The following is a 16,499-nucleotide window of genomic DNA, read 5'->3' on the forward strand; positions in this document are numbered from 1 at the left end:
GCATCCCCAACTATCCTCCTTAGCTCGTTGAAGTTTGCCCTCCTAAAGTCTAGGGCTGCTGCCTTACCGCATGCCTTTGCCACCTCATGCTGGATGGTAAATTCCAGCAGGCGATGATCACTGTTGCCCAGATGGTCGAGCACCCGCAGCCCCCTCACCAGGTCATCACCCATGGCCAGCACTAGGTCCAACAAGGTGTCCCGCCTGGTGGGGCTGTGCACCTCCTGGGTTAGATGGAGGTCCTGCACTCTGTCTAAGAACCTACGTGAGCGATCAGACCTGACTGATTGCTCCTCCCAGCAGACAGCCGGGAAGTTCAGGTCCCCCATGACTACCACATCTTTAGCCTTTACTACCTCTGTGAGCTGACCTAAAAAATCCTGGTCAAACATATCTGACAGTAGCAAATCATCAAGCTAATATAGAATCAAGGGTGACTGCAGTTTGTATGAAGCAAACTTCTGTCCACTAGTAATGAGACTGAAACTTGCAAGCACAAATCCTATTCCAATGTATTGGTCAAATTCAGTGGTCTAAAATGAAATTAGACTATTTTAAAAATAGTCTAGTTATGTATTTGTAGTTGCTCTTGAATCATCATGTATCATATCAAAGGTTAATTTTTTTTTTTCATTTGGCTAAAGGTACTGGGGATGGGCAAGGTCTGCCAATAATTCAGATGTAATTAATGTCCCTGCTTGCAATTTCACAGAATTCATATACATCTTGTCTTTTATAATGTGAATCACTTTCCAACATATGGCCATTTATATGGGATGACATTTGTGATTTAATTTTATAAATTAGATAGAAAATAGCCTTGGAGCTTAGCTTCTTTTGTATGATACCTGGACAGTGTATTATAGAATGTTAAGGTCTGTTTTCATCCTCTTCTTCAGTGAAGCCCAAGTAATACAGTCCATATTTATATGAAACTAAAACATTACTGACATCACCTGCTTCCATCTATTAAGAGATGAGACAATGAGAAGATGCATAGACATGTGATGAATGCACAGCCTGGAACTTGAGAAAATCTATGGCTTCTTCCAGACTCTGTTGTATGCATTCTGCAGGATTTTGGCAAGCTACATAAACTCTTTGTACAGCAGTTCATTTTCTGAACAAGAGCTGTAAATAATCATAAGGATGAATATGTAGTAAATAATTATATTGACTTCGGGAAGAGAAACAACAATGGTGTGCTTCTATGCCTGGGTCACCCATGCTGCAGGGTTTTTGGTGTCGCCATGTTGATCTAAGGACATAGGCAGGCAAGGTTCCTTGGGTAGATAGATCTTTTATTAGATATTAGTAGCTATCTTTTATTAGACCAACCGAGTAGTTGGAACAAAGTCCTTTGCAAGTTTTCGGGAACAAGTACCCTTCTTCAGGCATAGGGAGACTCTGCTGTTCTGAAATTTCTAAGGAATGAAAAAAGCTAAAAGTGTGACAGGATGTCAGTGAGAATGTAAATAGGTGGAAATTAGGACAATTATGGGCAGAGAAGGGAGAGGAGGAGTGGAACGCGGGAAAAAAAAATGAGAGAGAAAACAAACCACCTCTCACAATCAGGAAGAACCTGTACTGTCAATCTATAGAGTCTTTTAGAGACGGTTGCCAACAGGAGTGATTATAGCACTGTTCCGCTTCATATAGCACAGGACACTTACCATGCATTTTATCTGGATGTTAGTAGGCATTACCGTGCTATATTAGAAGTTAAAAAATGTTCTGAGTAGTCGCATGATAATGTTTATTATGATCTCTAAGTGTAATGTGCGATAGTGGAAGACTACACAGAGCTGATTCAAGACTCTGCTCAGTGCCAGAGCTGGGACCACCAATGAACAATATATGCTGGTATGTCTATGGAGTGGAACAGATGGACGATAACTGAACACGTATTACATAATACTATCTAAAGATACTCCTCCCCCAAAAAGTCCTAAATGTGCTATGATGCAGTCATACATAGCAAAATATGATCACACTTAGCATATGTTTTACTACTTGAACACGTGGACACTTGTGTTTTAAGTGCAGTTAATACATCGTAAGTGTAACGTGTGACAAGACCTTTAAAACAGTTATTGGGAGAGAGAGCAAGTAAACAAGAATCACTCCCTAGCATAGGGTAGTTAAAGATATGCACCTTTAAGCTGGACAGCTGGTTTCCAATCACAGCTCCTTCGGATGTGAAATATGTGGAATTTAATATCAATATGCAAAGGAAGGAATTGAACCTACGTCTCCCACATCTTTGGCAAGTAGTCTGCTTTTGGGCATATTGGATAAATTCTGTGATTAAATTAAAAGATGATGCCTAGGCAAAGCATATTTTAATAAAAGGGATTGTTCCAATTCTAAAAGTGGTTAATACATATGGCATTATGATGGAAGACAATACAAAATCGAACAAACTCAGGCTTACCCTCACCTCTGAATTTACTGTTTGTTACTGGCAAAGTTAGCTTCTAGAGGGATGAGGATTCCTTTTGCGTAGCTAGTTTCTTTCAAGTTGAAGTAATGGCATCTAATGCTTCCATTCTCTAAGCAATAGAAACTAGAGCTCAATACCTTCAGGAGTTGCTTGCCACCTTAAAGAACAGAACCATAGCATCTTCTAATATTTTTAGGACATGAGAGACAATCAGGGTGTCCTGATGCTAAAGGGTGTTGGTACAGAAAAAGTTAAGGATCATCTCCCAGAAAAAAGACACATCAAGTTCCAGTCATTCTCAGAAATATTCATATTCTGATAGCTCTATAAGTACCATGAGTGAGTGGTGCCACCTGAGTCAGGGGAGGTACATACCCCCCCCCGTGACCAGTCAGCAATGGGAGGGGGTGGGGCCCATGGCCAATCGTGCCTACCAGTAGTGGGGGGATCCCTCCACGGCTGATCATGCCAACTGGGAAGCGGCCATGGTGCTCCCAGAAGTGGCTGTGGCACTCCTGGAAGCTCCACTCCCCAGCCAGCGCTTGGGGGGGGAGGGAGGGGAGGCACCGGTGCTCCCACCTGCCCCCCTGCCCATCACCAAAGTGGGGAACACAGCCTGTCAGGGGGTGCATGGGCACCAGAGCTCTCAGGGGGTGCATGGGCACCTCCATGAATCCTCTACACATTGCCACTGCTAAGTGCAAATGTTCAAAAAACCTGAGGTGGAGTTGATCTAAGCTATCCATGTTTCTGTAAGTGGCATATGTTAGATCAGAAGTAAACAGAACATGTGCTTGTTCTTTGATGGTCAGGCAAGCAGGTTGGGGGTGCTCTTGAATGCCCACCACCATGCCCCATAGGCTCCCCACACTGTGGGAGAATACTGAGTGGAGCCAAGTAGCTGAGCCACCCCAATTGGCTGCTGGGCACTGTAGAACCTCCCCCACACCCAGCCCTAGGCTTCCAGGAGAATCACCATGGCACACCTGACAGCCCAACCAGTTAGGGGGGAGAGGGGGAATGCGTTCCACAGAAAGCGGGATTGGGCCCCTTGGAGCTCTGGTGAATGGCAGGTAGCAGAAGGAGGTGCACAGCACAATCCCTACAATTGTGATTTCTGCAATCACGCTGGACACCTCTTGCTGCCATCTGGCATTTGCCAGAGCTCTGCCATTTGCCAGAGCCCAGTCAGTCCTTCTGCAGTGCCTCTTTTCCAGCCACATGGGGTGGGAATGCCAGGCACCTGCTGGCACCATCACCTGCAGTTCACCAGAGCTCCAAATGGCCCAACCCTTCCTTCTGTAGAGCACCTCTTCTTGCTTCTCTGCCTAGGGCCATCGTATAAAGATGGAAAATCCTGAGCTACAAACACTCCCTTGGCTCCCCCAACCTGACCCCTTGCTGCAGCTCACAGCTGGCTGAAAGCAGGAGGCTGGGCTGGGTTAGGCTGGGCTGGGCAAAAGGGCTTTGCTGATTCAGCTCTATGAGAGCCCAAGTGTGGGCGGGGGCCAGCTAAGTGCTCAGCTGGAGCAGCCAAGTGTGGGTCAGCTGCTAGCAAACCTCCCTGTGAGGGGGTCCTAGTGAGAAGCTATAAAGTAGCCTGGGATGCTGGTGACCTAACTTGAGCTGGTAGGGAATCTGGTACAGAAGTTTGATATACCAGTCTAAACTAAATAGATTAAGTCTGAGATCACATCAATCCAGGTCTATCTTAGACCAGATTCCACCATTTTTAAACCAATCTATCTTTGCTGATGTTGCAGGTGTAAACTGGTTTCTAACCACTTGTTTATGTGCAATGTCTATAACTGGCCAATGCGTCCCTTTAAAAATCCAGCACATATATGGTGCCAATAGCTTTAGTGCCTCATTTGGAGCTTTTGGACAATTTGTTCTTGTAACTTGCATCTCTAAATATTAACATCTATGAGCCTATAATTATTTAGCTTAAATAGCTCTGATGATGTTTAAAAAGAGATAAACAGCAAAGGATGCCTGCCTGCAAGTTCCTGGCTGCAATTTTAATATTACCATTCTTTATAAAACAACAGGATCAGATATGAATTTTGATTGCTGATGGCCTGCTGTGGGACAATTGACTTCATCGAAATAGAAAGCCTAGACATTTGATTAACAATTTTAAATTAAGGGATACATCAGGTGGGGGGAGATTGGACAAGATCCATCTAAGGACCTCTTTTGTTACAGTGCATGAGCCAGGGATTATATTATTCACAGAATTCTGTGAATTTTAATATAAATCCTGTAGATAATACAGCTTAAAAACTATACCTACATAGATGTGATGGAGCAGAGAAAGGATGGGGTGAAGCCCTCAGCCCTCCAATACCATAACTAAGGAAGGCATCTCTGCCAGATCAAGGTCTGTCTCCAGATGCAGGCATAATTTTATCACATGCAATTGCCACTATTTAGACAATCTGTACCACGTAACCTTTGGATTTAAATGACAGTCCCATCTGAAATACATGACTCCTAGGCCCAACAATGGGTGGACCTAAATATGAAAATACATTGTTCTCAGTATTTCTTTTTGACAACTTCTTGTGGTCTATGGACTAGCTGGTTGTGAAGATGGTGCCATTATTAAGATTGACTTCTGTTCTATGCATGGAGCTTAGGCCTGTGTTTTGACAGATTTCTCCATCCTGAAGTGACTTCTCCTTATGCCACACTGATTACTAATCAATATATTTTATATGGGACACACTTTAGCATGAGTTCATATAGTCCTAAGTATCCCTTGCCAAAAGCCTAGCATATTCTCTCCCTCCCCTTCTTTCTCATACCATGAATATAATATACACGCACATGCACAGTATTTAAAGACACTTAAACTCTGCACACAGCCAGTATGTCTTACTGTAGCCTAATTGCACCAGAAATTATTCCTCGGGTAAGACCTAATGTGGACCAAAACATATAAGGTATAGCATTTCCTTAAATTCTCTTATGCTTATCTATCAATATCTTCCCAAATGGGGTCTATTTACCCAAGACATTCAAAGTGATAGTTGCCTCTTCAAGCTCTCCAAGAAAAGAATACCTCTGTGACTTACATGAGCAATCAGAAGTAACCCAAGCAACTCAGTGTTCACATATGTAATACAAAATTCTCATGGATTACAATTAATTGACTGATTTAAAAGAAATCTTAAAAGAAAAAAAAACCCCTGTCAAGTAAATTTCATTAATGAGCGGATTTGAGAAAAAAATGATCTGCTTCTGGGCATTCCACAAGCAGAAGAAGAGGCTAAATTAGTTCATCTTGTAAATTACTTGCTGCAAATTATTCATTGCTCATTATTACGTTCACTTTATAGTCCATCCAGCCACAAGCACTTCTCTTCCAAAAATGTGTTAAAATGCTAGGCAGTAGACCCCAAAAATAGGAACCCCCATCCCTCACAACACTATGGTCTTTGCTGTCCCACACATAAGATGTGATCCTGAACTGTAAAAATCAATGGGAATTTGACCTACAATGAAAATACATTGTGCATGTTCCAGCTCTAATCCCACTAACTTCTCTCAGCAGTAACTGCCACTTGGAGCTTTCCGTGGACATTTCTGCGAGCTGCGGTTTTCAGCATGTCTGAGTGGGACTGAACTCAAGCACGTTTAATACCCAAGCAAAGGGAGGCAGTGAGGTATACACACTATAATAAACCTTTGGGGATTGTGTATGTACACATATATGCGTGTTATATTGCACACACTGTCCAGTCAATCATCACCCAGTCAGGCAAGTTTGGGGCTGTTAAATGATACTATTTCTGAGATTAGTGTTCAGACAATTCCTGTTCACTCTAACTTCCCATCTCAAACTGATATTAAATTCCATTTATCATGATCAATGTCAAGATCTATATCATTTTAAGTAGCATCTTCTATATAAACACACCCCAATATCTCTCTGTTTGCAGTACCATTAACAGTATTGATTGCTCTATATTCTCCGAATCGAAGATAACTGATAGATACCTTCCTGTGGGGAAAGGCATCCTCAAGAGAACTAAATGTGTTCTGAATAACACTTGAAGGAGATGAGATTAAATACTCAGCAAGGGTAATGGTTAAGCCAGACTGCCATTTTCATTTCAAGATTTTGATCAAAAGAGGATGTGTGTCTTCTTGTTGCCCAGTGTCTTATTGTTTAAGCAGGCTCCCAACATAGAAAGAAATCAAAGGTCATTAAGAGTTTTTCAGGGAAAAAAATGTCTTCACGCAACCCTTAGCAACAGAGGAGCTGATAGAAGCAGAGATCAGAAGATGTATGCTGAGGACAGTTGGTTTTTCATAGGTCATTTTTTTTCTCAAACCTATCAAACTACATACGAAAGTATTGGGAAAATTATGACTACTTCCACTATAGTGCCCAAAAGGTTATTTCAGAGCATCGCTTATAGGTAATATGTGAGTGCTATTTCTCCTCTACCTTGATTATAAGTCTTACAAGGAGCATGGTCTGGCTGTTAGAGCACAAAATTGAGAGGCAGGAGTCAGCTGCTCTCTGTTCAATAACTCCTTGTTTGTCCTGAGAGGAGGAAAATTTGGCCATTCATTCAGGTTCCTGAATCAAGTAGTCTATTATTCTTCCTACCAATCTGCCAATAACATGAAAGGAAAATAGTTACATTTCCTGTATCATTGTGAAAATTGCTATCTGAAGCATCCACCACATTCCAAGCAAAACTACAATTATTATGCCTTTTCTGTATCAGAAGGTAGTGCACTGGCAAAATAGATATGTTTTTAGTTTCTGCAGCTATACTCATCTTGGGCGTGAGAAATTTCTACAGCACTGAAATGAGATCTCAATGCTACAGTCAGGAAGAAAAAACATGTAAGATACACTCTGGCTTCAGTAGCCAGACAGTCTATTAGCAGAACTTGCTTCCTGGCATCTGGGAAGTCATCCACATTAATGGCAAGAACAAGAAATCAGTTTGAAAAAAGGCAGGACATAAAGCGGTAAATGAAAAAAAGTGAAGGGGAAACAGCTTGGGAAATATGCTTGTGTTTTTGAGGCACAGTTCTGGCCTGTGAATGGGAGCCTGCATTCTGTGTTCTGTCCAATGGCCTTAACTTGTTTGGAAACTACCTGTTTGTAATCATATCATGTATTATAGTTTCTACGTTCATCCAGGATTCTGCTGGGCCAGAAATAGTGATCAAGAATAACTTTCTCATGGCGTTTTGCTATTTCCACTTCTAGCTAAAACCCCAACGTACAGTCACACACACACACACACACACACACACACACACACACACACGAAATAACATAAAATAGGCAACATTTGGCTCCCTTTCAAAATGACTGCATTTACACATGTAACAGGTATACTCATGCAATGGGACCCTGAATTTTGATACATGGATTTAGAAGGGGTTTCTCCTAAAAAGTTGTGATTTGTTGAATAGAGCCACTCACATGGAAAATGCACACCCCGTGTCATACACTGGTTCCACTACACATTCAGCCTCATGTGCCTGGTTGTGTAGGATGGGGAAATGTAGGTGGATGCTTGAACATAGAATCACAACTTCTGTTCTTGGGTGACTCTTTGCCTTGCTCTTATGTGCACGTAATGACTGCACCCTAGTTGCTGGTGGCAAAATTTCAGGGAACAAGCACAGCTATCTTGCAAGCAAATGCAGTTTGTAGATTGTTTCTTATTGACATAAGAACACGTTTGCTCATCTTGCTTTATCGTATGGCCTCAGTGATCACGTTTAGACAAACTGTGATCTCATCTCCAAGGCTTCATAATGTCAAGAACAACTCCTCCAGCACCCCCTCCCCACTCCTCAGGACACTGGCAAAGGCATCACCCCTGCTCATAAAATAATTTAGGATGACCCAAAATCCAGGCTGGGGAGCATTAAAACAAAGTCCATGATACAGCCAATAGCAAGAGTGAAACTAAAGAGCTTCTGAGTCTTAAGCACTGTGTCATTCTGCTTCTCTAGTGGCCCAAAGTCTGCTTTCCCATATATAGATGTAAACACGCAAATGCAATAAGAGTTGAAGTCTAGGTAAATATTAAGTTTGTGCTCATTAATTAGCAATAAACACATTATGTAAATTTGGGTATGTAAAGTAGACAAGTCCCTTAGACACTTGTCAAGTTACTGATACAGCTCTCCTAAAGTTCTGACGCCCCTCAGGTAGTGCCTCCCATGTTTAGGTTCATATCTATCTCAGTCCACTTTAAGAAAAATATGGCTTCATTGTACATGATAAAAATATGAGCTGAAAGACCTTGTGATACAGATGTTTTTCCCATCAGCATTATGCTAGTCTGTTTTGTGAGACTCAGATTTGCAGAGCCACAGCTTGGATTGTAACAGACATTCCCATTAGCAAAACCTGCTGCTTTTCTCGAGGGGTGTGCATTTTTTTACAACTCCTGTGTAAAAACAGTTACTTTTGTTGAGCCACATTTTATCCTCAGGTATATCTGTGGCAACTCCTTGACTTTGACCAAAGAAAGAAACTACCTACATCTGTCCTGTGACTTTTTTTTAAGTTGGATAGAGAAGTACTGTGCAACTAGCAAGAGAGATTCAGGACACTTGGTGAATAATTATGCTTAACTCTGAATCTTATGCCTCTGTGTTTATCTAGTATAACCATAAATATGTGTTTGGAGTTGCGTATGAAATGACTGCTTGTATATTTAAAAATCTTGTTGCCTGAGCTCATAATTTCTAGGTCCTTGACAAGTTTAAAATCTCTCCCACTCCCAGCCCAACTCCACCTAATGCCCCTAAAAATATATATACAAGAGAAAGGAAAAACAGACACATTCAGCATATGTGTCATTTTTGTCTTTGTTCTTGGTTTCTTATAGTGGTTCTCTCCCTTCCTGTCTCGTCTCCAAGGTCATCTTTTCCATGCAATCTTTCAGAGCATTACTGGGAAGTGCAAAAGTTGCAGGATGTTAAAAATCTCACGCCCTTTCCCTTTCTAAGTGTTAATATCTCCCATATTGTATTTATGGAGGGAACGAGTAGAGGGCCTTCCCATGTTTTAGCTCCAAAAGCAGAGCAAATAGGATACTCACCCATACTCTGGCTCCCGCCTCACCCAGAAGGGTTTAGAAAGTACAACTCTTTGACTTCCTAGCACAGTGATCTAACCACCAGATTAGGTCTTAACTAGACCCTTTTCTAGCACGTCTTCTGGAATTAGTACAGGATCAGGAAGACAAGGGAAAGATAAAGAGTATGTGGTTGGAATGAAATGGATGTTGCTCTAAAAGGAACTAGGCCCTGGCTTCCATTCTGGACCCTCATTACCAACAGAGCAGAAACTTCCCCAGTGCTCTCCATTCATTTTATGAAATGACTATTAATTGCATGGTATAATGGCTCAACTTCAAGAAGCAGCCTGAAAAAGGGACTAAGCAGAGAGTGACTGGTTGCCTCACAATTAAAGCACTGTATTAATTAAAAAAGACACAGGTTCAAAGCCTCCCTTGGATAAAGGGAACCTGGGTCTCCTACATCTTAGGCAATAGCCCCAATTTCCAAAACATGGGAAGGCCTTCTTCTTCCTGCTGTGGGTATTTATTTTTGGTGTGTAGAGAGCGGTATACCTGCCTGGCTGGAGAACAGCCTGAGTGTGTACAGAAGCCTTGCAGATGCTTACTTATCCACATTGCACATGGTGTAGGATGGCAAACTGTACATAAGTGCCAAAAATCAGTTATGCAGCTGGGTAGCTGCCGTTTGGACACAAAGTGAATTTGTATTGCACCATAACTGTGTCCTGGCTTCTACTCGTGTGGTATTTCAGTACATCACTGTCCACAAACCACTCCTGCCAGATGGGAAAATCCTATTATTTTCACTTGACATATGAGAAACTGAAGCACACAGAAGCCAAGTGCCTCCCCCAAGGCCACCCAGGAAATTTATGATTGAGCAAGGAACTGAACATAGGTGTCCTAACCCCCCAAACAGTGCCCCAACTCCCTGGATCATCATCCTACTCAATAAAGGTAGTTGTATCATTCCAAAGTTGTAGCAGTCATCTTTGACCCAGTGCCCAGCAGTGCATCTTGGGGGCACGGGCCACGTGGAATGCTGCTCCCTGCCAGGGATTTATGCAATAGAGTGCACAGCTCTGCACCCAATACCACCCCTGGGAAGCAGGGGAGGGGTGGAAATACCAAACATGTTTCCCATGGAGTCCACACCAGGAGGATGTTGCCATCCAAGATGATGCTGCTACAATACGCCATGGTAGAGATCATCCTCAATTCAGGGAACTGCCACCACCAGTGGCTATAGCATCTGTTGCCTTCAGTGTGCAGAGTCAGGTAGATACGACTTCCCTTCCCCTCATCCCCCTCTATAATGGTTGGCTACCACCACCTCTGCCCCCAAGGCACTGAATGAACTTCCTGTACCTCTGTTTGGAGCAAAGGATGCTCAATGCATTGCAAGACAGAGATTTTCTGTGTTGCCAAGAGTGTTGCTGTTTGTTCTCTGCTCGGAAAGTAGTCTGTATGCATTTGTGAATATAGCAATGACTCAGCATGACTGCTGTATCTTTTTGGCCTTGGCTTGCCTTTCAAAATAAATGGAAAACACCTCAAAATCTGAACAAACTCTAACATAAGCTCTATTAAGGAGCTTACCTTAAGGATTTCTTCTTCCTGAGCAGAACATCAAATTAAAATCATCCATAATGACTTACACAAAGTAAATGTGTCAATAAAATCAAACACATCTCCCATCTTATAGGACACTAGGGACCAACTCATGTCAGGCAGGCACAGATCTGTGAAGTGAAAAGATTTAAGAGTTGCATCTAACTTGGAGCAACTCCAGAAGGGATAGTTGTCTCAGCTTCCCACTGTGCAGAAGGGAGAGAAGGGGGCTAGGAACCCTGCACTGTCCTTTAGATGCTGCAGCCTTGTCTTCCTGGATGGGGGAAGGTCAGCGAGAATGAGAAAAGGAACAAGAACAAGAGCCGAGGCCAAAGGAAGGTGTTGGGGGGAGACAAGGGGTGCATTTGAACTTCCACCATGTGTCCCCATTTCCTCCCTGCCCCTGTGGCAAGGACTTCTGTCCTGTTTGGTCATTGTGCAGAATGCAGGAGAGGGGAAGCTGAACTGTTTCTTTATCTTGCTCCTCGCCTCTTCCAGAAACTTGGACCCTCAGGCACAAAGAGGGATGCAACAAACAGGAGGAACTAGCCCTTCTGCTAAACAAAAATGAATATGACCTCATAGAGATAAAGGAGACCCGGTGGGACTCTACCTATGACTGGACCACAGGTATAGATGGCTATGCCTTGTACAGGAAGGATCGTGTTGCAAGAAAGGGTGGGGGTGTAGCACTCTTATGTGCAGGGGCAGTACACTTCTCTACAAGCGGAGATTGGCACCCAAGGGGAGTAACTCCCATAAACCGAAGTGCTTGGCCTGCTCCATGGCACCCTCTGGGTTGGGCTGGGGCTGAGTGGTGGTGGCAGAGGGGGCTGGACTGGGAGCTCTGCTTCCCCAGGCTCAGTGGTGCCTGCCCTGCTGCTGTGGGCCTGTGTGATGGCTGAGCAGAGGCACAAGCTGGAGCTGTTCCCCAGCTGTAGCACTGCCCACGCCCTGTTCTGCCATGTCCAGAATGTGCCAGCACTGCACAGTGTGGCCCTGCAGGGCTCCATGGTGGCTGCACTGCTCAGCCTGGCCGTGATAGCTGATCCATTTTGATACTTGCAGCAGCAAACAAAGCAGTTCACCCCTACGGGATTAGTAAAATGAAGACCAGAAGTCTCTGTGCAGAAATTATTTTCAACCTCTCACCAAACAATATTTCACATGCACTGAAAAGGTTTGGTATTTTGGACAGTGACACTGAAATACTTATTGTTCTGATTGGAGAAAAAGAAAGACCTATAAATCTGGAAGATATTATATCTCAAGTAGAAGGCCAGCAGGTTCCCATATATATATATATTTGGTATTTCACACCGTTTTTATACATATAAAAACTGTCTGAAATACCAATGCTACATATAACATACACACACACACACACACACACACACACACACGTGTGTGTATATGTACACACACACACACACACACACACACACACACACACACGTGTGTTCCCCTTGACACACACACACACACACACACACACATTTAGGCACTATATATTTCAGGCTTAACACTAGAAAAACACTTCTTCACAGCCAGGGTGTCCAGACTGTGAAATAAGCTCCCTCCAGAAGTGGTGCAACGCCTACCCTGGAAATCTTCAAGAGGAGACTGGACAGTTACCTTGCTGGGGTCACCTGACCCCAGTTGTCTTTCCTGCCTAGTGCAGGGGGGATGAACCCACTAATCTTGTGAGGTACCTTACAATCTATGGATCTATGACTTGAGACCCTTCTGGGTTAGACTGGGTTAGACTATGGAGGAATGTGGTGAAGCGTATATAATGATTGGAGTCTCTTACAGACCTCCTAACCAAGAGGAAGAGCTTGACCATGAAGTCGTTAGGGAATTGGCAGAGGCTGCATGCTCTCCATACATGATTGTTATGGGAGACTTTGACTATCCTGACATCTCATGGGAAGAGCACTCAGCCAAATCTGATCAGTTGCAAAACTTCCTCACTTGTGTTGATGAGCTTTACTTGTCTCAAGAAGTCTACGGGCTGACAAGAGGCAAGGCTCTGCTGGGTCTGGTACTGGCCAAAGGGGATGATCTAGTGAGCAACCTGAGAATCGAAGGAAGCTTGGTGACAGTGATCACAAACTGATCACTTTCTCTATCCATCGCAAAGCTGACCTCCTGTATCTGAAAAGAGAAGCCCTATAAGGGATGGAAGTCAGGTAACAAAACCAAAGACAGGTTTTTAGCACTGGCCTACTCTGGACACCTTTAAGATACATTTGGATGCTTAGCTTGCTGGGATCATATGACCCCAGCTGACTTCCTACCTTTTGGGCAGGGGCTGAACCCAATGATCTTGTGAGGTCCCTTTCAGCCCTAAAGTCTATCAAATCTCTAAAGTCTACGAAATCTCCCCAGCAAGTTCTTGTCCCAGGTCTTGGGCAGTATATGCTAGGAAAGGCTCTAGGTGCCTTCTCATATATCCCTGCAGAGGCAAGACACAATTTTCATAGCAAAACTGTCTCCAATCCATGCCCAGGATTTCTACTAGTAACATGTCTCTTGTTCACTCAAATTCAAGAAATGAGGTAAAGCAGTCACCTGAAAGCAGCTCTTAGGGAATGTCTGGAGTTGTTCTTAGGCTCTCTCTCTCTCGAGTGCTTACTAGCACAGTCTCAAGGCTCCTCTTCACCTCATTTCCAAGATTTTGCACACCTGCAGTAAAATATGGGGTGGGGTATGTTCCCAGGTGCAGCACAAAGGAGGTGTAGACAAGCACAATGCAGCCCTATAAACAGAGCCTCAGTTTCTTGCACGGACAAAATGGAAGTACACACAGGAATCTGTTTGTTTAAATGTTCTCATCAAATCATAAATAGAGCCTTTAAAACAAATCTCAGGTTGTTTAGTACAGAAATAGTATCTTAAGTGACAAACATCTCAATTCATCATGAAACTGAAATGCAAGCAAGTTCCTTGTCACAGCATTTCTTTCAAATTACCTTGCCTCTGTGGAAGAAAGTAAACCCTGACAACAAAGCTACAGGAGAAACATTTCCTAGTCTGCTCTTGTCAGACATTCAGATGCCTAGATCTGAGAGTCAGTTGTAAATCAGGGTAACACCTTTGACATCACTGGAGCTGAATATTAGAGCACCTGAGGATGTGGCCTCTTAAGGGTGCCCAACCTGCAGTACATGTACCATAAGTGGCACAAGCAGCTTTTGTGTCTGGCAAGCGGCAGGCTGGGGAGGAGGCCAGGATCACAGCTGCAGATAGGGCTAGCAGGAAGCAGAGCAGCAGGTTGGGCAGGGAGCACAGAGCAAGGGTCTGAAAACAAGCAGCAAATCAGGCAGGGGAAGGGGACTGGAGTGAAAAGCAGGGAGGGAGCGGGGCATAATTTGCAGCATACCCACCAAAAAAAGTTGGCCTCCCTGATTCTAGTGTGATGGTAGTCTTATGTGGCTTGACAGTAGTATTATGTAGAGTTTAGATTATGGTTTGTATGAGATGGTTTAGATAGGGATGATCCTGCCTCAGGCAGGGGTTTGGACTAGATAACCCTTGGAGGTCTCTTCCAACCCTGCTTCTCTATGACTTTGTGACTGCTTCAGGAAAGGACTGGGGAATAAACTCACCTGAGGATTCAGGTTACTGAAAACTAACACTGTGCAGTGATTCCAGGGCAAGCACATGGACTCTTAGTATTTAAGCCTATTCAGTAGAAGGCCCCCAGAAGAAAATTGTTTTCCATTTTAAAAATGCATTCTTTTAAGACAGATAGTTGTTTTGTACTCTTGTTGAAATGAGGGGAATGAATGAAGCTTTGGTCAGCAGGGTGCATTTGTATCATGCCGCTTATCCAGTAAATGGGCAATTGTGGAAAATGGCACTTAGTGAAGTAAATGAAGGATGTGGAGAGATTTAGCAACAGACAAAACTGGTCATTTACAACAGTTACAGATTTTGTGAATTTATAGCTGATCGAAAACAGTTCACATAAATGAAAAATAGCTAGGTGTGAAAAAGATCAATTCAGTGCCATCAGTGTGGGATATTTGGGCATGGCTTGGCTTCTTTTGGAGTCACGTAGAATTTTACTGTTGACTTGAACAGCAATAAGACCAGGCCTTTCAGGAAGCCAAAGAGAAATCAGGCAAGAGATGACTAAATGATAATATGGACAAATGTACCCTTTAACTACTTGAAACCAGGGGAGCTGCCACTCTGGGGTGCATGTCAGCTGTTACTGTGTTAGGTCTGCATACATCTGTGGTGATACAAGGTAGATGAATGGCTAAAATATTAACCTGAATGAAGTAGGTTTAAAGTTGGATCAATTTTGCTACACTTGTTTTGCTACAGAAGCAGGCGAGCCTAGTGGCTATAATATAACACGCACATATTTGCAGCAAAAGAAAGTAGGGCTAGAACGGACACTCCCAAGATCATCTTGTCCAACCCCCTGATTAAGGCAGAATCATCCCCGACTAAGTGATCCCAGCCAAGTGTCCATATAGCCCTGCTCCTGAAAATGTCCAAAGATAGAGTTTCTACAATTTCTCTAGGTAGCCTGTTCCAGTGCTTGACCACCCTCATAGTCATAAAATTCCTCCTCATCTCTAACCTAAATTTTCCCTGCTGTAGCTTTGTGCTATTGCTCCCAGGCCCGACCCCTACAGCCATAGAAAAAAGCCTACCTCCATCTTCTCTATAATTGTCCTTAAAGTATTTGAAGACTTATCAAATCCCCAACCTTAGTCTTCTCTTTTCCTGACTAAATAACCCTGGTTCTTCTGGCCTTTCCTCACAAATCTTGCCTCCCAGGCCCCTAATCATTTTTGTTGCTCTGTGTTGGACTCTTCCCAAACTGTCCACATCATTTTTGAAGTGTAGGGCCCAAAACTGGACATAGTGCCCCAGATGAGTCCTCAACAATGTTGAGCAAAGTGTAAGAATCACTTCCCTCAATTAGTAACACACCTGTTAATACAGCCCAGCATGCTGTTAGCTTTTTTGGCAACAAAAGCATATTGCAGTCTCATATTTAACTTATGGTCTACTGTAGGGTGCTCAACCCTCAGTCAGTAGGCCACATCTGGCTCCCAGAGCCATGTCATTTGTCCTGCAGGGCTCCCTACACGTCTGAAAATGTGGCAGCAGGGCATTAGTGGCACCCAAATTTCTGGACCCATGGGGAGCCCCAGTCCCTGCGTGCCTGATCTAGTGCACATAATGCTATGGATTCATTCCCAATGCATGGGACAGGATGGGGGTGGTGTCAGGCCTCGGGGCCTGATCCCCACATGAAGGGCCCTATCCTGGCATATGGAGGAAGACATGGGTGGCATGGGTCCAAGCCCAGTGCACAGGGCTGGGAGTTGGTGGTGCTGGGT

General features: G+C 43.6%; 1 long non-coding RNA gene across 1 annotated transcript in view; it reads right to left on the reverse strand.

Annotated features, from left to right (window-relative positions):
- LOC109305624 overlaps positions 1-16,499 on the reverse strand; it is a 105,369-nt gene that overhangs the window by 2,297 nt on the left and 86,573 nt on the right. The window contains exon 3 of the long non-coding RNA XR_002099655.1: positions 2,156-2,190. This is a non-coding gene — a long non-coding RNA (uncharacterized LOC109305624). The remainder of the gene's footprint in view (positions 1-2,155; positions 2,191-16,499) is intronic.

The sequence above is a fragment of the Crocodylus porosus genome, unplaced genomic scaffold (genome assembly GCF_001723895.1).
Source record: "Crocodylus porosus isolate Cpor-Errol unplaced genomic scaffold, CroPor_comp1, whole genome shotgun sequence".
NCBI classification, from domain to species: Eukaryota; Metazoa; Chordata; order Crocodylia; family Crocodylidae; genus Crocodylus; species Crocodylus porosus.